Source organism: Lonchura striata, chromosome 14 (assembly GCF_046129695.1).
Source record: "Lonchura striata isolate bLonStr1 chromosome 14, bLonStr1.mat, whole genome shotgun sequence".
In the NCBI taxonomy this organism is placed as follows: domain Eukaryota; kingdom Metazoa; phylum Chordata; class Aves; order Passeriformes; family Estrildidae; genus Lonchura; species Lonchura striata.
The window spans coordinates 10,605,607-10,627,628 of record NC_134616.1 but is presented as its reverse complement, the minus strand read 5'-3'; the positions used below and the strand labels follow the sequence as shown (position 1 = coordinate 10,627,628).

General features: G+C 36.3%; 1 protein-coding gene across 2 annotated transcripts in view; it reads left to right on the top strand.

Annotated features, from left to right (window-relative positions):
- Window positions 1–22,022, top strand: part of TENM1 (teneurin transmembrane protein 1) — a 794,184-nt gene that overhangs the window by 140,918 nt on the left and 631,244 nt on the right. Inside the window, exon 3 of one of the 2 annotated variants that reach the window (XM_077786536.1) lies at window positions 18,624–18,769. The exons of the other annotated variant lie outside the window; for it this stretch is intronic. The gene's annotated coding sequence lies outside the window, so the exon portion shown is untranslated. The remainder of the gene's footprint in view (window positions 1–18,623; window positions 18,770–22,022) is intronic. 2 annotated transcript variants of the gene reach the window in all.

The following is a 22,022-nucleotide window of genomic DNA, read 5'->3' as shown; positions in this document are numbered from 1 at the left end:
CCTTAAGCAAATGTTTTCATTTTGTTGTCAGTATATATACTTTCCTGAGTTTACCAGAGCCAAAGCAAAGTGAGACTTTAGCAGTGAGATCCCTCAGGGGAGGCTGCAGAGCTGGGGGTCAGAGCCCCAGTACCTCATCCAGCCAAGCCGGTGTATTCCTGAGCTGCACTGCCTTTGGCCTTTTGAACCTCTAAACTCAGCAGAGGCCACGGGTGCCTCAACAGGAAACTCTGAATGGGAAATAACAAGTCCAAACAGGGCTGTAGTATTCTTTAGAAATATGCCTAATAATAACCTTTTCCTACATTTTTCTCTTGAGTAATACATGGCTTCAGCAGTGCTTTCATTCCATACACTTTCATCAAAAGAGAGCAAAAAGTCCATTTCAGGATGCAGTTGTGTCCTTTTTTGTTACCTAAGAAATATTTATTATATTTTTTTGGATCAAGGAGTCTCAGAACTAAACAAGACTTTGCTATCTTGTTGTATGGTTTTAGATGTGTTTTGGTCCAAGTTTGAATCTTCCCGGTTTTTAAACTTTGATTTTTTTTTTCTTCCTAATTTGTTTTACAAGAACTTCATCCAACTTGTGTCATTTCTTAATTAATAAAAATAACGTTATGCATGTCACTGTGTTAAATCAGCCCATTAACAGTTTTACCAATTGCTTCTTTTCTCTCTTTTCCTTTTCTTTTCTTATTTTTTTTTTAAAGTCTTTCTGTCTATCACTCTTGCCAGCTGTGTCCTATTTCCAAAGCTTCATCTACTAGCACGAAACAGCTTGGAATGGTGAGGTAGATTTTAGGAGATTAAAGATTGCACTGTAATACACTAGACTTAATCCTAATGCCAGTAAACTCTTTATATGCTATCCTCCCCTCAGGATTACAAAGATTTATGTAACCATATTTTTTCACATCCAAAGGAGCTTAAAGGAATAGACAGAGGTTGTTCTGGGTGTTGAATAAAAGCAGTAAGCCCAGATAAAGTATTATTGTTCTCCAGATAATATACCAGAATGTAACATTTTCAAACTGAGTGGTCATAGGGGACAGCTGAATGGGGTGAAGGGAGAATGTTTATTCTGATCTTAAACTTGTCTCTTCAGGATGCAGTGGCACACATTTAATATCTATGACAGCAGAAACAGGAAAAATATCTTGTCTAAGAGTGTCTAATGTTATATGAGTTTTGCTACCTAAGGTTTGCCTCTCCTAGTTTTTAGCATGAAATATTCAATGATGTAGATGTGTACTCGATTAAGGTTGCCTATCAGTTTTCCAAGTCACATTACGTGGGAAACACACTAAGGATTGTAAGGAAACTTGTTTTACAGCCAGCAATGGATCAGGAGCTATCGTGTGCTTTTATGTCTTGCTGCGAGGGAAGCTCTTTAAATATCATTATCAGAGCCATGAATATTCTAAACTGATGTTCTTTCAATATTTAGCTTAAGCTTTTAAAATTTCAGAGGACATAACTCTGTGTGTGAATGGTGATTTGCAGTCTTCAATCCTCTTTGCTGGAAGGTTCCTGTAGCAGCAGCAATGTCTGAGTTTGATTTCTGCTGTTTTCAGAGTGAGTGGAAGACTTTACCTTTTGTTTTCCTCCTTTTGTTTTCCTGCACTATTTTGACATGACATATCTCTTTTCTCCATGTTTTGACACTATCTTGTCTGCCAATTTTTTTTTTTTTTTTTTTTTTTTTTTTTTTTTTTTTTTTGTGAAGGAATGAAAAATCATTAAGGTAGAATGGGATCTCAGGAGATTATGAGTCTTGGACTGAAAAGCCATTCAAACAGGGCCTGGCCTATTTGGGTGATATTTTTCACTACCAGGATGCCTAATGTTTTGGTTTTTTTAATAAAAAATGTAATTTCAGCATTAACTTTTAGAGGAATAAAACTATAATTAAGCAATCCTAATCCTCAAACTCACACTTGAAACCTCCAAAATCAAGACCATTAGCCATCACACAGGAAAATAATTGAAAAAGATTGCTGGCTTATCACAGTAGATGAAAACATTAAAAAATTGCAACCAACCCTCATTATTTTTAAAAGGAGAATGTTTGATTTCACTGAGCAGCTGAATTGCTTCAGCAAAGTGCTTATTCAGTGGGCAGAGTCAGAGGGAAGAAGAAAGGATGAGAGAAAAGCACCTAGTGTACAAAGAAAACTCTATTTATAGCTGGTATCTCAACAATGACTTTCATACAGAGGAAGAGATAGAAAACGTTGAAGTGTCTTTTGCAACAAACGGTCATTTCCACAAGTGGAGCTTCATCACCTTTTCAGAGGTGCACAGAGTCTCTGACAGCTGTTCTGTAACTCTATGCAGGGAGATAGATGAGGTGCAGCACTTAGCATTTTATCAGCCATACAGGAAAAAATAAAGGCATAGTCTGATACTTTGAAAAATGACTGGGATAAAAAAAGTTTCCATCTTTGGTGATGTCTGAAAGTTCAAAATACTTGAGAAGTAGTGCTCTGCTTTTATCCTTTATTTTCCTGTTGAAAAGCATCCTAATGTAAGCCACTTTGGATTCTATAAATGTACTTTATGTTGTAGGATACACACAGTCAAAGAAATATATTTACAGAAAAGTGAAGAATGTAATTTTAAAAGCATTGAGATGTTCTGATGTCTTCCTTTATAGGATGTGTAAATCTTATGTCCCTTCTACAGGGGAAAGGAAACATTATCCATCTGGGTGACCACTATTCCTTGCAACATGAAACAACATAGCAATGTCTGTAATTCAATAGGAAATGTCAGAGGGAAATGAAAGGAAAAAAAAATACCCAATTTTCTCTGACTTGTCACAAGTCTGGTCTTCAAATGTTCAAATTGTGACCAGCAGATGAATTTGCTTCTGATCTCATTAATGTCAATAATGTTTTGTTTTGTTTTGTTTTTCCCACTGCAGGATTAGAGGGCCATCTCTCTATCCGCAGTCACTAAATTTATGTAATTATGAATCATTTAAGCTCAGAGCAGATGACTATAAGTCAGTGCTAAACTTTTTACTTGCTTACCTCTTTTAGACTGTCAGTATTTTAGAGTAGTATTAATTTCACATTGTACATAAAAAGGAAGAGGAATTCAAAAGACCCATGAGGTGCTAAAGTGGCAGAGAAATTATGATCCTTGCAGCAAGAGAGGAGTGTTGCAATATCAGGAGTACTGCTGGTCTTTTTTTCAACATAGCAAGTGCTAAGAATGGGAGTTTCAGCTGTTAATACTCATCTTTTGTGGTGTTTATGGTTTGCAGTGTTTTTCATTCAACAGGCTTAAAATATTTTACAATTTCTATTTTATTAAACATTATAAAGCCTATGTGAGATAATGGGAAAATAGCCCCCAAATCTGACTAGAAGTTAAGCTAAAAAGAAGCCAGTTGGAGAAGCGAAGCCAAACCACAACCCTCTTAATTCATGCTGTGTGGAGCCCTGAGAGCTGCCTTTCTTTACTAGAAATTCAGAATGCAAAAGGTCAGAGGAATAACAGCATCCTGCATGGCCAGTAAGAAAAACCAGCATTTAATTATCACTTTTAAATGACAAAAGGACAGCTTGTCTACCACAGTGGATTGTCTCTAACTGTGAACTAATATCCCCACCATGCAGGAGCCCTCACTGGTGCTGCTGTGTCGTGCTGTAAATATGGTCATAAAGGGTATTGGTGTTAGGTTTAAGAGTGTGTGTGTTGAATTGGCTCGAGAGTGATTGGCAGCTTGGTGCATCTGTTGGTGCCTGGGGTTTGAAATTTTGGTTTGCTGTCCATGGCTGAGGAGGAGCAGAGCAGCAGCAGAGAGAACACAGCAGAGCAGCAGCAGAGCGAACACCCAGGACAGAAACAGAGACCTGGGGAAGTGTCAGCATCTTTTGGGAGAGTTTAGTTAGCCAGAATATGTTGGGACCTTGCCAATGCAATGGCCTGAACACCTTCAGGTGCTGAAGAACGCCTCAGGGTTTCTGAAAAATACATGTTTTGATCATAGGCTAATTCAACACTGGCCATACATTTTGCAGAAAAATGGAATTTCTTTGTGCTTTCTCCAGACATTTATTTCTTAATTTTCTCTTGCACCAATACAAAAATGCATCAGAGAGACTTTTCTAAGTAATTATTCACTCTTATATTTTAGTTACATTACATGTGAATGGAATCTCCCTAACTAGTAGATGAAGATGTTCCTCTACATTTTAAAAGTACAATTCATAGGAAGCATTAGTAAATGGTTATGTCACAGCACAGTTCAGTTATCTGTATCATCATAATATCACAGGCCAGGAAAGGTTTCATTTTTTATTTTATTGGAAAGGCACATAGAAGAGATTGCCACTAAAACATCAAACATCTGCTTATATTACTCTTTAAGGGATATTATAAAACCCACAAATTTTATAGTATGGCACACAACTTGCTACATGAAAAGCATTAACACTTCCAAAAATGTTTTTACAACTGCCTGATTTTTAATATACTGGACTTTTAAACATATATTTTTTTCCATCCCCTTAAATTTGTAAAGGTCCTTCAAATAGAAACATGTTACAAACATTAGAATGACATTTTTTGTAGGTGAGGCAATACACCAGCAAGTCCCTCAACATCCCTTTCTTTCTGTGCCCATGATATATAAACAAGTTTAAATTTCTAGGCTCATTTTAGCCATTCAGTATTCTCCATTTAGGTGAGAGTGATTTCTAGGAAGAAGCATGTGGAATGTTCTTTGGAAAGAGTTAAACCCCTTTATTCAGCAAACTGAGCTTCCAGGGAATAGTGCTAAATTGTGGGAAAAAATCCCACAAGAGTTGAGTGTCATTACAAAGCTTCCATTCCAGATGCAAGACAGACTTCTTCAATCTTTTTCTTAATGCAAGCTCAATCTCCAGTGAGTACAGATTAATTTCAATCTAGAAATAAAAACCTAATCAAAACATTTTGTCTTGTGGGCAATAAAGATGCCATTAAGTTTGCCTGCTACATTTGTGGCAGATGTGCAGGACCCAATTGGGTCCATTTGTAAAAATCCATCAGATGTGACTGCTACTGTCAATTTGTAATGGTGCTTAAACATACATTAAAAATGCCTGTTTCTTCATCACTGTGGCAAACACAGAGGTCAAGACTGAATACCCAACAACACAGAAGTATAAAAGCAGTGGCAGATTTTCACCTGTCCTGGAATTGTAGCTTCCAGTGTGAATACCACTGCATGCCTTTGAGCCTTTGTTTAAAAAAGAGAGAATTTTAAGTCCTGTTGACAGTGTTGGAGATGGTAAAAGCAAGTCATTCATTTAGAATGAAAATCACTGCAGTATCTCAGATGTAGTAAATCTCATAGTGCAAGTTTGCCAGGTCTTTTTCATGGTGTTGATGAATCTTCTTTATACCTAGACTAATTTAACTGCTAGACTGTACTTAGCCAGGAGGTGATAGCCTTACCTGCTCTAATGTGGAGACATTTAATTGCTTCACCCTAAAAAGAGATGATGTAAAATGAAAGATAACCTGTACACTGGAGATAGTTTATAATGACAATTTCCCCCTCTAACATCATCTATCTGACAGTAAAGACTGAGCCTTTCTGATCTTGAATTACCCCTGAAAACAGGTTGAGAATAGAGGTTCATGTTAACCCAAATTGCTGAAATTGCCAGACAGAGCCCATTGTACTGGCTGGTAAAATGAGCTTCAGTGACCTGATAATTCATTTTAATCAATTACCTGGTCTCATGTATAAAATTGTTTTTCTCAATGATACATGTGCATAATACAGATACAACATTAATCTCACCATATACTGCACAATTAACCATGCCCATTTATCTTCTCTCACACATGTGCATCATTAGTAACAACTGCTAAATTCATCTGAGAGCCATTTTCACAAAGAAAATAGAGAAATTGGTAAGAAAACTCAAACTGAGTCCAAATACCTTTAAGTCTGAATATTAGTTTTAAGAAATGTTTGTAGTTGTTGTTATGTTTGATGCCATGTGTGTATAAGTTGAAGGTTTGTATCCTAACAGAAGGATCAATGTTTGATCTGTTAAGACTTTTAAATCTCTGGCAGGTGAGAAGGCACTTTGTTGTTTTGGTTGAAAAAACTGAGTTGTCAGCCTTTCAAATCAGCAGTCATAAGAGATGTGCTGGATGCTATTTGATTTAGAAAATAATTTATTACAGATGAACATTCTTTGTAATTAGGTTAACAGATGTTATTAATAGGATTTTGGGTGTCCACATGGTAATATCTCATGAGATGGCAAGACAGTTCCATCTGCTTCTGGATGCCTAAATGGGTATCAATGCTCCTTCTAAGCTTGTTATCCTCCACAATAGGAATTCTGGACTTTCCTTGCATTGCCTGACTGTTGGTGGTAGTTTTGTTAATGCAGTAGCTTTACAGAAAAATGTCTAATTTAACCATGGTAGCAGATCAGTGATCACAGCTGGTGTGCTTTACGTGCACAACCAATCTGAATTTTTGGTATTGCTGGGTAGGATTCCACTTCTATGTACAGCTAAGAGAAATGAATAGAGCAATTCTCTTTTTCTGAACCATGATAAGTAGTCCACCCATCTCTCTGTCTTCATTCATCTGAGAATCAGCCCAAACAGTTGCTAGTCATGATTATATTGAATCTTCCCCAAAATTGTTTAAAATAACCGGAATTTTTTGCTGTAAAATATCAGAAGAGCTTGTTACGAGCATAATATTGAAAATTCATAGAACTTAAACTATTATTAATTAAATCAATTGTTTCTAGATATTGATATGCATTCTAGGACTAAGAAGGTAATTAATTGTGATTTGCTTATTTTGTTCCCATTCATCTCTACTGTATTTGAATTGTGTTTCTGGTGATTTTACAAAAGTTTCTTTGACTTGTAAGTACAGGTAAATTGGCTGCAAGCATGTACGGTCCAGCAAATTGATTAGAAGTTTCACTGAGATAGGCAAAGAAATTTCTTGGTGTTTACTTGTCATATTGGGTATTTAGTACCACCACTGCTTTTCTGCCCGGATTCAGTTCAGCATACTAAAGAAGAATTTCAAAGGCAAATCAAGAGAAATTGTTTGTAACTTGTACTTTTCCTTCAGCACTTTCCACTTGACAAGCTTAGGCTTGCTTAGACTTTTTCTCACTTGTTTATGCAAGGTTTATTGATTTGTACAGATCACTTCTGAGTTAACTGAAATATAAGAAGCCTGGAGTGATGTTCTTCTTAAACCAGCCAAGGCATGCTGGTTTAGGAAGAAAAAGGACTTAAGATGTTTATGAATATTGTGTATTTCTACTCCAAATAAAGCATGTTCTTCAAGCATCTTGGCACACAAAGTGTGCCAGCACAGGTGCCTTAGATCAGCACTGCCTGGCACCTGGCAGTGCATTCCCACCACCCCCACACATTCCCTCTGCATCTGTCCCCTGCCTCATCAGAACCAGTCATTCAGAAGGAGATTTCCTGATGCATTAGTCACCACAGCCTTGACTTCAGCAGGTTCTGTAGAGGTCACAGGGAAGAGTGAAGGTCTGTCCATAACAAGCCTTGCTTGAGTTACTATTATGGCTGTCTTAGAATGCTGCAATAAATGAGTGTGGCTATGGGGATGTGGAATAGTGAACTTCATTGCAGTTTCTTCTTGTTTCCTAGCCTTTGGAACAAAGATTTCCTCATCCAAAAGAATTTCTGTGTACCTTTTATCACATCCAGAATAAGAAAGATTTACATTGCTTCAGCTCAAAGAGTGAAAAAAGAATATTTCAGGATGTCAGTCAATCTAAAACTGCCATGAGAAATCTCTCTGGGGGTAATACTCTGCACTGACAGGGTTACTACACTTTGGAGAAGAGCATTTAGACCTTTCTGAATTAGATTGTGGTCTTTGAAGAATGTGAATCTCTGCATTGATGGTGTGTTTATATTTACATTCTTTGCCTGTGTACTAGAATGGCAGATAGGTCTTTAATAACACAGAGCTTTCAGTGTGTCTCTTGGGCAAGTTTATTTTGCAAACCAATCAAGTTCCTGCTGGCAATCTTGGCCATCTTTTTATTTTAAGTAGGAAAACATACTCACCCTCCTCTATCAAGTTATGAGTAATGCGTAAAAATATTAACATGTTTTATATATTGCTACTCAGCCTCTGGTAAGGGAAATAGAAAATACAGTTTTTAGCAGTAGAATCTATGATGTGCATTCATCAAACAATTAAAAGGAAGGGAGAACACACTGAATGCATTAAAATGCTCTGTCAGCTGACAAATCAACAAGATGCTTATGATCTTTATAATAGCTTAGCTATTATTATTCTACATTTTTGACTGAATGGGTGATATGTCTATTAAAAGTGGTACTAATATTTGGTTTTATCCCTGTAACAATGCTGTGTTCATAAAAGGGCTATCTGGCTTTGCTTTATAAAAATAACTTGGAGCATCAACATAAGAATGCTTGGAAAGACCCACCTACCTACAGCTTACAAATACCACAGGAGAGTGTATGAACAGTGAGCTCCTAAAGCTCTCCATTTTCACCTGTTCCTTACTGGGAATACTTGTAATTTCCCCTGCTAAGGCTTTGAAACTGAGCTTATCTGCCTGTGGATGTGACTAATAATGGTAAAAACTCCAACTTTAAAACTTATAAAGATGGAGTTTTGTTTATTTTTAGTTTTTTTTGTTTTGGTTTTTTGGTGGTTGGAGTTTTTTGGGGATTTTTTTTTTCTTCTTTGTCTTGGTCTTCTTTGTGTGGGATTTACTTGTTTGGGATTTTCTAGGGGTTTTTTTGGGGGGAGGTGCTTGTTTTGTTTGTTTTTTATTATTTTTGGTTTGTTTTGGGGTTTGTTTGGTGTTTTTTGCCAGTTTAAGCTTCAGAGTGACTGTATTTATTATGTCAGTGAGAATTGTGACATATATGGAGGAGGCCTTCCTATTGTTTAAGCCATGTTGTCCAAAGATCTTCCAGAGTATCCTGCTCCCTGGAAAGAACTGCTCTGCATTACTGAGATTTGTTGCTGCTTTGAGCAATAGAAAACAAATCTTGTAGAGGAGAAAAAGGTCTCCAAATAACCTTGAAGGAATAACAGTGTAACCCATCATATTCACTGGGACACGTCTTGAAATCAGAGGTCAGAACTATTTATGTTATGTGTTTATGCAGAAATCCTCCTACAAGTGGAACTGCCAGTGATAAAATTGAATGGTCATCTAAGTCTTCTCTTTGTTTTAGAAGATTAGCCAAATACCTGACTGTTCTTAAAAACACTTGTCTTGTGAAAAAGACAGAAGAAAGGATACAATTAACTCTCAAGTAGAGTTCTGGGAATATTTCCATTCTTTGTAAGCACAGAGAAAATTGCTTCCTGGGGAGGAAAGTTTATCTTCAACACTAGTTCTGGGTGGTTACATAGCATTATGCATAATATTTCTAAAAATTCTCTGCCATCTTAAAAATGATAAAAACATAAAGATTGCCTTAGGTTTCTGAGACCAAAGTGGTAGAGTATTGCAGACCCAAAATTCTTCTGTAAAATGTGTGCTATACTGACCAAGTTAAAAAGCATCAAATAATCTCTAACTTAGGTGAGAACATTGGAATTAAAATTATTCTTTCAACAGTTTTGTTCAATTAAAACTGCTGCTACCAGAGGGAAACAAAACCGGCCATGCAGTTTCAAATTAATTTGGTTACACATTCAGAGATGATACATGCGCATCACCTACTGTATACAACATACATTGTATTTCTTTTAGCCAACTGTAACATTTTTCTCTATAAATGCACTAAAATAATTACATGCTGCTATTAAAATATCTCTGATAAAAGAAGGATTAGATATCTTTGTTCTTTACACCCTGAAGGCTATGATAAAAGGAATATTGCAGATATTGAAATTACTTTAAAGAGGTATAAGTAGTAAAAGGATTTTAAACCCAGTCTTCCTAGTTTGGAGCTGCAGATAATAAGAACAATTGATGTAATTTAATCATAAAAATTCTGTATCAGAAATATGGACACAATCAGACAGACCTCAGACTCTATCTGAGATCAGAGTCATAAAAATAAGTTCATCATAAAACATCTTCACTGCCATTTGCACCTTTGAAATTGCTCATTTTGGAACAATTTCAAAAATTTCAAAATCAGCATGAAAGCCCCCTTTGTTGCTGCAAAGAGACAGAATTATCTTAGTGATAACATAATTTTTATAAGATGTGGGAAGTGAATAAAACTTATGGCTGTCTGATATTTAACCGATTTACCTAATATTTAAAGAGCAGTTGCTCAATTAATATTTTCATAACAGTGCATAATTTTCTATGTTAAAGTAATAATAATGAGTAGCTATCCTGATAGACTGAATTGTTTTGTCCATAAGAATGTTAAAAGTCTATCAAATGCTTTAATCTGTCTCCCATTTCTTCCTAGACATGCCAGGTTTTTAAGCTGTTTGAGGAAGAAGTCCAGTTAAACAGAATAGGATTTTTAAATTTCAATAGCATTTTTTTTCTTTTTTTTTAGTATTAAGCATAACATTTAGTAGTATGTGCAGTCAGGATTCTTGCTGTAAAATGTACCTTAAATGTTGCCTCAGGATATGGAAGTGTTAATATGAAAGGACTGATTTTAACTACTCTTCAGCTGAAAGCAAAGCAAGTATAGTTTCCCTAACAGTAAAAATTATGAACAATTAACAAGCAAAATCAAAATCTCACAAGCAGCAGGTCATCTAAATATATTCAGACTTTAGCAAAAAAGAAAGGCTGGAATAAGTTTAAATCAAATTTTACAGCTGCCGAAATATATTCATGCCTGATTTGATTGACAAGTCCAGCACAAATAAGTCAATCTCTAAAGTGAAGTGTAACATTTAAGGTCAGACATGTCACTTTCATCTACCTGTGCTCAAAATGCAGAGCCCTGAAAGACTGTCCCTATTTCCAAAAGACCCTATTCATTTCCTTTATCAACTTCATCTTTATCTACTATCCAAGCAGTGCTTCTCTAGGAGCCTGAAATGAACCTGATGAATGCTATTAGTATTTGAGAGTACAGTAATAATTCCTCACATTCTGTTTGTGTTATTTTCCTGTCCTCATATATTTAGAGAATCATTCCATTTGCTTTGTGTATCAGCCAAATTGCAACTTTGTGGAAGTGTTCCTAAAACCCCATAGATCATGCAGGAAGTTTTTACTTTTTTATGTTGTGTTTATTTGGTTGATATCAGTACTTCTTTCAGTATGCTGCTTTGGTGAGTTGGATTTCATGGAAGAGACAGATATGGTACAAACAATCATTGGAGAGGAAAAAAATAGCAGCTGAGAATAAACAGATGCTAAAACAATGGGAAGGTCTTGATTAGGTCTGGCTGACAGTCAGCAGGTTATTGAGTTTAAATAACTAAAATATTATCAGAAGGAAATTAAGCAGAATACTTACGTAAACAGAATACTTAAATCAAATAGTATGTAAATAGGTGATATCTGTATTTGAAGAGTTAAAGGTGATGATAGTTCTCTAGATCTCAAGGAGTACAAATTTTAGGTAGGGACTGTTGCTAAAAGGGTAATTTGAAAAATACTTTTGAAAGTAAAGTACCAGGGCTGGAGATATGGTTGGAGAGCACAATAGGAAGGAAAAAACATATCCAATAGAGGGTTGTGGGAAGATGCAAATGTGCCAGCCACAGGGAATTGCCACCAGTGCCAAGGACTGGGAGTTGTGGTTAGGATGAGACATGAAAAACCATCTAAATGTTGCTTGAAAACACCAGCTCCTTGAGTTCTGGCTTGCAAATGACAAAGAAAGGACATGGCATAAAAATGACAACAGCAAGACCATAGAGTTCTCATCTTAATAACTATTTCCTAGTGACATAAAATATTTTGGAAAAGGCTAACTTTGCCTTGACATGAATTATTATATTTTCTTAAATAAGGGGACAGGATAAATAACTTAGTAGGACTTTGAATTTTCAAACTAGCATCCTTCAAAGCTTGGTGTCTAGGTGGGATCATTAATATGCCTGGTCTATTCTCTTGTATGAGTGAAGACTGAAGTCCTGTGCTGGGCAGTGTTCCTTTACCAATAACCTGGAGTAATAGTCCTTGTTGAGCTACTGCAGTCAGATCTTGCAGTTTCTTTAATATTCATGTTGGATATTCTCAGTCATGTCTGAAGGATTGAGTAGAATGCTTGAGTCTGATAGATGATCAAAGAAACAGGAGAATACACAGTTCTGTACAAGTCAGCTCCATATTTAAGATTGTTTAGTGTCCAGAATCGGATTTCAAGGAAAAAATTAATTGTGAGATGGAGGAATAGAAAGTTAGTTGGATGCTAGAAGATGTTTAATAAGGTTAAATTAAATATTTATATGAAGTTACATACGCATCAGGCACTCTGAATATCAGGAAGTTTTCTGTAGTTGTATGCGTTTTCCTAACTGTGTTTTTATGATAATTATGTGAAGGAGTTGTGTAGTATGAAAACTAATCTTAGAACAAATATTGCCATAGTGAATGCACAAAAGAGTGTCTCTATGAACTGAACAGGAGTTTGTAATTCCATACAACATTAGCAGCTTTCTGTAGAGAGTCTTCAGACACTGAAGCTGTGTAGCTCAAAGGGACTGAGTCAGGGAAAAGGAATCTGTGCATTTGTTTGAAAAGTTAGACAAAATTTCTAATAACATTTGACATTACAAGTTATAATTCTGTAAGGTTTCATCTTATGACAGGGGTCTGTGACACTTGAAGAATGAAATGGAGCAGGCACCAGGCTGCTCCTGGCTGTGCACTGGCAGGGCTGAGGGGTTGTGGGGTCCACTCAGCATCTTCCAGCCTCACAGAGCCTTTTGTTAAGTTTTTCCCCACTGTTAAGTGGGGAAAAAAGGTCTTTGAAAATATAACTATTGATTATAATAACGCCCAGACTCAGAAGCAAGGGAATTTTACCTGCAGTGTATGATGGCAGATGGGTTTGTTTATTACCACCTGTTCTAGTGAGACAGCAGATGCATTTGTAAGCTGGTAATACAGTATTTAGTAGATGGCCAGCTTTCTGCACTGATTCTAATGTATTTGGGCTCAAAAGCAATCCCTTTCCTCTGAAAATAGTAATTATTTAGATTGTTTTTAGTTATTCTATTAAGCTACTTTAGTCCCCCAAAATAGGGACACAAGTAATGTTATAACGTAGCCCTATCTCAAAGCAATTGAAGAAATTTCTATTCAACTTAGTCAATGTCCATTCAAATTATTGCCAACATTTGTGTTTTGCTGGATTTTTTCTAATGAGCTTGGGAAAAAAAACAAGAAGTGAGGAAATAATAGATCTTTTATACTAGATCTGTTCACATACTACTTTTACTAATTGCCTCTACATTTTTTACCTCCAGGCTACTCAGTTTTTCTCAGTAAATACCTTTTCATTTTCAGAACTACTTTTGTGAGAAAATTGGTATACACATTCATAGAAATGTAAAATAAAAAAAGTCTAAGGATTTTATTAATCTAAAGGTCATTTTTTTTCTTGTTAAACAATAACACACAAGATTGTTCAAAAAAATCATTAATATTCAGTGAGTTCTTAGCTCTCACTATAACATTCTGGTATACTGAAATGAATTCTTTCTTAATTTAAGACTTTTACACAGAAATTCTAAGTGACTTCATTAGAAAGATGAATTAATGAGAATAGAAAGATGTTAAAAAACAGAGATTTTATATAACCTGTAGTAATCTGAAATTAAAGTGATTCTATGATTAACTAAAAGTTTACATGACTAAGTGTTTATTAAATTATATATATTTATTACTGTCCAATTTTAAAATATTAAGAATCAAGGTTTTACATTTGGTCAGAAATGCTTCCAGAACTTTCTGTGGCACACATGTTCCCCAAAGGAAACCTATTGTAGAATTTCTAAGGTAAAATTTTCTAAAATATAAACTGTGCTATGCCACAAAACCTGGTTTAGAAAGGGCATATGGTATTGTGAGTGCATATACTGCAGGTACACCTTGTGCATCTGTGGTCTAAGCTGAGGAATTCGAGTCTCTTTGACTGGTTTCTTGTTGGGAAGCAGTTCTGCATCATTCATCAGAATTATTTACTATTTTTCCCTCTTGTTTATAAATTTGCTGAGCTGGGGGGACCAGAGCTGCATGCAGCACACAACATGCAGAATCATCATACATTTACATGGCAGTGTAGTGATTTTTTTCTCTTCAATACAAGTTTTTTCTCCTAATAAAGCAAATTGAAGTGTCTGAAAAGACAGAGATGGCAGGTGGCAACATCATGAAGCAACAACTGAAATTCGTGTTTCAGATCTGTAAATTGCAAAGCCTGGTAAAGAGTTTCAGTCCCCTGAAAACTGCTCAGCAGTGACTTAGTGACTTTGATGGAAAAGAGGAATGCTCTCAATGCTCTCCAGCACACTGTCAGCTGGCTTGGTGCTGAGAGCTGCAGCTGAAAGCTCAGGTCTCCATTTCTGAGGCTTCAGACTTGGGGAGAGGCATTTGTCTGGTTAATGAGCTCTAACATGGACAGAAGTACAGACGGTCCCGGACCTTCTCTTGGTGTCTGGCATGAAAAATGCCCAGAGATCCTCCTGGGAGTGAATTAGCCACTGTCAGAGGCATCAAGGGATGCTAGGAACTCCCAGTTCCACTGAGACTGAAAAACAGAACTTTTATTATTTATATGTTTATATATTAATATGTTTATATTCATTTATTAGGGATTCAGTTGCTTTGTTCCATGGATGGCAGAGCTTTTAGGAAAGAAGGATTAGGTTGTATAAACAAAGAAAAAAAATTCATCTCTTAGTTAATTAAGTGTTTTCTCTCTGCTTCTTTAGATCTCCCTTTGAAAGATGACAAAAGGTTTTTGCTAAATAGTCATTTCATGTTTAAAACCACTGGATTAATAAGCAACAGAATACTAGGGAACTAATGAGTAGTATTATAAACCAAACCAACCAAATAAACAAAATCCAAAAAAACTAAAGATTGTTCTGGGGGAAAAATAATGCTAATATTTCTAAGAGTTGTCTGCATTTGTTCTCCATATGAACATAGCCAAGAATAATGATGATGGGGGACAGTCTAAACTATCCTGAGAAATTATTCCAAAATTATGGCAGTACCAGGTAGGATTTACTCTGACATTTAATTTTTGTGCACATAATTCTGTATTCTGTAAATCATAAAAATAAAAATTATCATTAATAATGGTCTTTCATGACAGTAACATTAGTCTACAACATCTTCTGTGGGTGTATGGAAACTGCAAATTGCAGCAAGGAATAAGCAGATATAATTTTTTTACCTTTGCTTCTTGTACTTTGATAACATAAAGAAAATTCCCAAGCTTAGCTTCCTGTTGAGAATTTGCTCACAGTGCTATCAAGGTCACTACACACAGATGCATGGCAGTATATAATCAAAACTTGAGTTATAGATCTTTAATGTCAGCCTCTTTTCTTTCACTTCCCTGAAGAAGGGAATTCTGAAACTGTGTTGGTTTCTACTCCTGGAAACTCGCTGCATTTCAGGGTGCCCGCCCAGTTCAGGGAGGAGGTGATGGCTTGCAGAGATGTGAGCAGTAATTACCAAGCCCCATGCTGAGGACAGAGCTGGGTCCTGGCTGCTCTGGTAGGTCCACGGCAGCCAAAATCAGGGAGCAGGCTGGAGAACAGACTGCACTGATGGGGATGGGTGTGCAAGGCACAGACTGGCCTTGGAAGCATGTGAGGCTTTTTATCCAGCTCCTTTTCTTTTTCAGAAGAGTGGTGGGGTTGAGACTCTGGGCACACAAGAGCTGAAAATTACCAAAGATTTGGGAATTTTAAAATCCTAGAGATGCTGATCCCTTTTGGCTCTTGTTTTAAAGGCCAAACAAATGGAGCACCTGTTAGTGCTTGTATTCTTTGCCAGAACAGTAGAGACAACATCTGTGCCCATCCAGGGCTGAAAATCTCATGTCAGAAAATACAGCTCTTGAAATGAGCAAAGCAGAATTCATGCATAATAGAAATTCATTTATCCGAGATATAAAGAGAGGGGTCTTAGAGAAAGAATGGAGATCTAAACACACCATCTAAAAGCAACAGACAACAACATTATTCAGCTCAGCTGAGCAATTGAGAGAGTAGAGAAAAAGGTTCTTTTGTAACTGTGTTAGATAAACACAGGAGAGGTTAGGGTGAACCTCTATGAATACCTTGGATAAATCAGTGTGAAGTTTGTTCTGTTTTATAAATACATATGGGAATACACTGGTGAGACTGAAATTTGAACACCATGTCCAGTTCTCGGCTTCCTTGCTCAATAGAGACATGGACAGGCTCAGCAAAAGGCCAGGAAAGATGACTGAGGAGTGGAGCATCTGACATACTAGAAGAGGCTGAGAGTTGGAAGTGGTTTCAGTAGAAGTAGAAACGGCTCAGGGGGATCTTATCAATGAGTTTACATCCCTAGTGGGAGGTGGTAACCTATGGAGCTAGGATCTTCAGAGTGGTGATCAGTGACAGGAAGGACAAGAGTCAACTGCCGCAAACTGAAATTTGGGAAATTCCATTTAAACAAAGGAAAGAAACAACTTTTTGTTTGTTTCTTTTTTTTTTTTTTTTCTGTTCTTTTTATGTAATGGATGTTGGACACTGAAATAATTGCCAAGAAAAGTTGTGGAATCACCATCCTTTGCAATATTCAAAACCTGATGGGATACAGTCATGGGTAACCTGCTTCAGTAGGTAGCCTGTAGGTGATCTCCAGAGGTCCCTGCAGACCTTAGCTCTTCTGTGATAAGGCTGGGCAGAAGTTTAACTTATATAAATTCAGACCATAAGTACATTTTTAAGAGAAGGCAATTAATTTTTAAATATTTGCCAAGGATCCTGATAAATTCTACAGCTGCAAAGATTTTACACCGAGAGTTAAATGTTTTCACAAAAAGTGAACTTAATTCAAATATAGATAATTTTTAATGATAATTTTTAATGCAAGTCAGAACCTTTCAAGAATTCACAGCTGGGTAGGATTGGATAATGTCACCTTAAGATTAAGAGTAAAATAACTTTTTAGAAAGAATTATATTACTGATGTAAGTCTTTGAAATTTAATTTTAAAATTCTATAAATAATTATTTAAGCTGTCCTTGCAAGTGTGTCACTGAAAACCATGAATCTGGTTAATTAAAATTTAATCTGTGTCTTAGCACATTTATATGTAGCAAAATCTTTCTTAGGTAATGGTCTTAAAGCTAAGCAGTAGAGAAGACTGCAAAACCTGCAGAAATTGCTGTGTCATGAGCTCTGAGAGTAAGACCAAAATCTCTTTTAAAATCATCAAAGAAAAGACCTTTTACTAGGAATTTTTAACTCTCCGAGACACCTCCAGCAAATGCTTTGAAAGTCATCTTTGTCTGCAGATGGGTCTCCTAAGTAATAAGAAAATTTAGATTATAGTGGTTGTTTTATTTAGAAACTCTTAAGCAATACTGGACATATATAATTGTTCAGTTGATCAATACATGAAGAAGGGTTGAGTTTTTATTTCTAATTGTTTTCTTCCAAACTACAACAGACAGTTTAGAAAATACATGGCTTCCAGGGGCTCTCTGATTCCTTTTATTTGTTTGTTTTGTGAGGTTTTTTGTTTGTTTGTGTTCTTTTATTCTGTTTTAACTGAGAACAAAGCAGTTGCTTTTCTGACCTTATCCCAGTGAAACTGTGTTCAAAGAGATTTAAGACTTCAGGGACTTAATTCTCTCTAGAAGATAATTAATGTGCTTTTATACAGCAAAATCTGCTTTACTTTTTCTCCATTTTTTCCTAATTCAGCTTTATATCTGCCAGTTTTCCATCACCCAAAAAACTTTCATCATCCACAGAACTTGTTCTGGTCTACAATTTCTTCTCATTTCCTTACCAGCTAAACCAAAGTTTCTACTGTTTTCCCGATTCAAGATTAGTATCTTAGGTCTGGAATTTGAATGAAGTTTTAGGTGATAATTTCCCCAGTGATCATCAAATTTATCATATTGTTTCCTGCTTTTGTTCCTACAGCCTCTCTCTTAAGCTGCATTTTCTGTCTTCCCCCCATGGCTGTTTTCAGCAGTTCTGCTTGGCGCCTTCTATCATTCTCCTGGAGAGTTTTCAGGACATTGTCCAGCTGGAAATCTGCCACCTCTGGGCTCTTATCATGTCATATTACAGCATCTTTCTTGTTTAGAGTGGGTAGTTCAGGTCCACAGAAAGGTAGAGAACTAAAAGAGATTGGAACAGTATCAAGACTAGTACTTAAATTCTGTACCAAGGGTGAGGAGAGCAAAGCAGCCAAGTAACACCTTCTGCCAGGTGACTGTAGTGTACATACACAGGGAAAAACTTTGTCACCAAGAAGTAACCTCCACCATCTCACAGAGAGGAAAAGATGAGCAAATGAGATGATTATTTAGGGGCAAAGAGATCCTCAGAAAATTGCCTCTGTGTTTGTGTCTTCATCTTTGTCAATTACAAAGATGAGTGGGGTTAAGAATCCATAATGTGCTTGGAATTAAATCTTTTGCCTTTTGAAACTTGCTTTCAGGAGTGTTCAGTTCTGCCTGTCTCCACCTGGATGTTTGTCTGCGTGGGCATTGGGCATGATAAAAGAAAACACCAGCAACCTGGTAGGGATATGGATGAGATGGAGTTTGGCTTTTCATAGATACTGACTTCTTGCCCTGCAATGTGGTGAGTTGCTGTCACCAAGACACTGTCATTTGTCCCCCATAGTAAGTGGAGAAAGTGGTCTCCTAAATCTATGAATGCAGTGCTGTCTTGCAGGAAACCACTTGCTCACATACTGGTTAACCTGTAGTTACATGTGTAGAACTTTATCCCCAATGCTTTGAAACTCAAGTTATTCACCCATATTTTTGAGCTATTGCTGTTTTGTTTTCAGGTTTGTCTAAGCTGATTAAGCCATCAGCTAGCCATTAAAACAAGTATTTTGACTGTGTTGTTTTTACCTGTATTTTCTAATTCATGCATGGAGTAGTAATTTACTACTCCACAGCTCTGAGCTACCCTTGAATTAGCAGAGTCTGTATTGGCTTGTTACTATTGAAACCAATATTGTCTTGTTTTCCCGATCCCCTTGCACATAAAAAAGATTGACATGGCAGAGTAATAGAAAGTGTATTGCATTAGGGTTTAGTATTAGAGATAAACAACACAAATGAAATTGAAAGCATATGGCATTCCTTGCCTTCTCTGCCAGCTGATGAGCAATACATTTTGTATTATGATCCACTTTGGAGGGTTTAAACTATTAAAACCTTGCTGCTTTGTTTTGTGTGCTTGAAAGTTGCCAGTTAAACCAACTGGAGTAGCCTAATTTAGCTGATTGTGTGACTGATGTGTCAGAGCTCTGGCTCAGAATTTTCTAGGCTGGAAGTAAAAATTTGGACAAAGTGAATTGAATACAGCACATCATAACAGAACCTTAAAGATGGAACACTGAAGATGGAACTAAGACATTATTTATGAAAAACCTGAAAAGCAAGTGGAGTAAAGCAACAGATAATTCTTATATTCAGTTAATGCATTCAAGAAGTCACAAACATGAGGGTTACCTCATGCTGCTTACTGGAGCTGTGTAGTAGTATATCATATAACTTGTTATGAAAATTCAGTTAAACTGTTAGATTTAGTATGCATTTAACAAGATGTCTTCAGATACCTCTACCCCTCAATCTAATAATGACTTACAGTCTGTGCTAACATTGAGTGCAATGGTCTTCCCCATTTGAGACATAGGATTTGGAGTACTGACAGTGATTGCACTTCAATGGATACACTTAGAGGCATAGAATCAAGGTTGGAAAAGACCTCCAAGATTTTCAAGTTCAACAGATAACCCAGTATTTCTAAGCCTACCACTAAACCATGTCCCCAAATGCCACATCTACACATCTTTTAAATCCCTTCAGGGATGATGACTTCACCACTGTCCTGGGCAGCCTCTGCCAGTGCTTGTCAATCCCTTCAGTAAAGAAATTTTTTCTTATACCCAATCTATTTTCTTGATATGATGACATAGTGTAGATGAAATAACTCAATTTGAAAAACAGTGGGAAAAAAAAAGTCACTGAGGTCTTCCTGTGAAAATTATTTTTTGGTTTTTTTTTTCATTTTTATTAATGATTCCTATTTCACCACTGTCTATATAGTCTGATCTGTTATTTTTGTGGCTACCATCTTATCTGACATAGGGATGTTATGAAGAGATTGACCTAGAGAGTGTGGTTTGAAAGTTTTTTGAGAAAATATATACATTCAGCATTGGTTTGTGTTACATTAGTTTAAAAGTTTAAAACATGATTGCCTAGAAACTCATAAGCATTCAGGTATTGATTCTACTTTTTAATGAAGTATTTGTTAATCTCAGACTCTTAAAGGTCAAAGGAATGTTAGCTCAAACCACACATTTCTTTTGATTAAACTTCTTGGAAATATTTGATCAATTTGTTGTAGAATAAAATCAACATTCTCTGGGGCATTATTTATCTATTTCAATTTATGTCTTTCCTACTTTGCATCAGACTCTTTCTCCCAGAGATACAAATCTGGTTAGACAGGTCTAGTGTACTGTGAGACAGTTTGTTCATGTTTTTTTTGGAACTTGAAAGTGGAGGAAAGGCAAAACCTCTTTGCATATTTTCTTTTAACTTTTCTGTGATTAAATGGGTTATGTCAGTGAGTGATAGCCTGATTGAAGGCTCAGCTCTTTGCTGTTGTGAAATTATTATAGTACTGTCTAGATACAGAAGGGTGGCCTCCGCAAAGCAGAATGATTCACAGGAAAAGTTTTACTGTAGCAGATTCTGGAGAGGCTGAAGGAATGAAAAAGAATGCAGGAGGCCTCTGGAAGCCAAGATGGGCATGGCTGTATGGCCCCTGGCTGAAAGAGCCTTCCTCTGAATCTGTTCCTCTCCTAGATGTCCCCACATCAGTCCAGCTGGTCTGATACCAATGTTCTGGTAGCCCTTTTGGGGTTTCTGCCTGCTATGTTGGAGACCAAACATAATGCTCATTTAGGCTGAGAATTATCCAGTCCCTCCCAATGCAGGTTATGTGCTCTGATATGAGTATGGGGGTTTTACTTTTTTATGGTCCTGAGACCTTCCTTGTGCTTCTGGGCTGAACTGTGGTGACTTCACAAGAGCAGAGACTTCAGTTGTGGTGTTCTTCATCAATCTAATTAGACCAAATATTAAAATATACAGATATTTCTTGTAATTACAATGCCAAAAGGTTTTTTTTTTAATTATTATTTCTTATTTCTGTGCAGTTATTTAAATAACTACATTATGTTTTTCTGCTTCCTAATTCACTAGAGTAAGCTATGGAGAAAAATTGAGGGTTTGAGGTTTTTTTACAAGATCGCTCTTGTGCTCATCCTTCTCCATTATCTCCTAAATAATTTAGTGAGTGGAAGCATATGGGTCATTCATATAAGTGTTGTTGCTTCTCAGAAGTTGCTAAGTGACAAGACTTGCAAATAGCCAATCTTGCGAGCATAAAAAATCTTCTTCAATTGGTTGAAAGTGTAACCTGTGGCATATTGTAGCTGAGTAAAAAAAATGAAAACAGTTTCAAAGGTGAAAAACTGTTGCTCCCCAATACAGATATTTTTGTCTCACTCAGCATATTTCTGAGTAAATCTTATGTTGAAATTGCATATCAGAACAAATCGGTACATTAGTGTTCAGTTTGCATGTCTATCCAAATTCAACCCTTCAATCTCTTAATAAAACTTTGTTATTGATTTTTACATTCTAATTTCCCTCAAGGCTCTTCTACACAATTATGGGAAAGAAACAAAATACAAAATATATTCATGAACAGAGTTATTAAAAATGAAAGAACACAAAGCTGAGTTAAATTTCTGTTCTGCAGCTTTAAATTTGACAGAGAGCTTTAGCAAGTAGAAAGCTACATG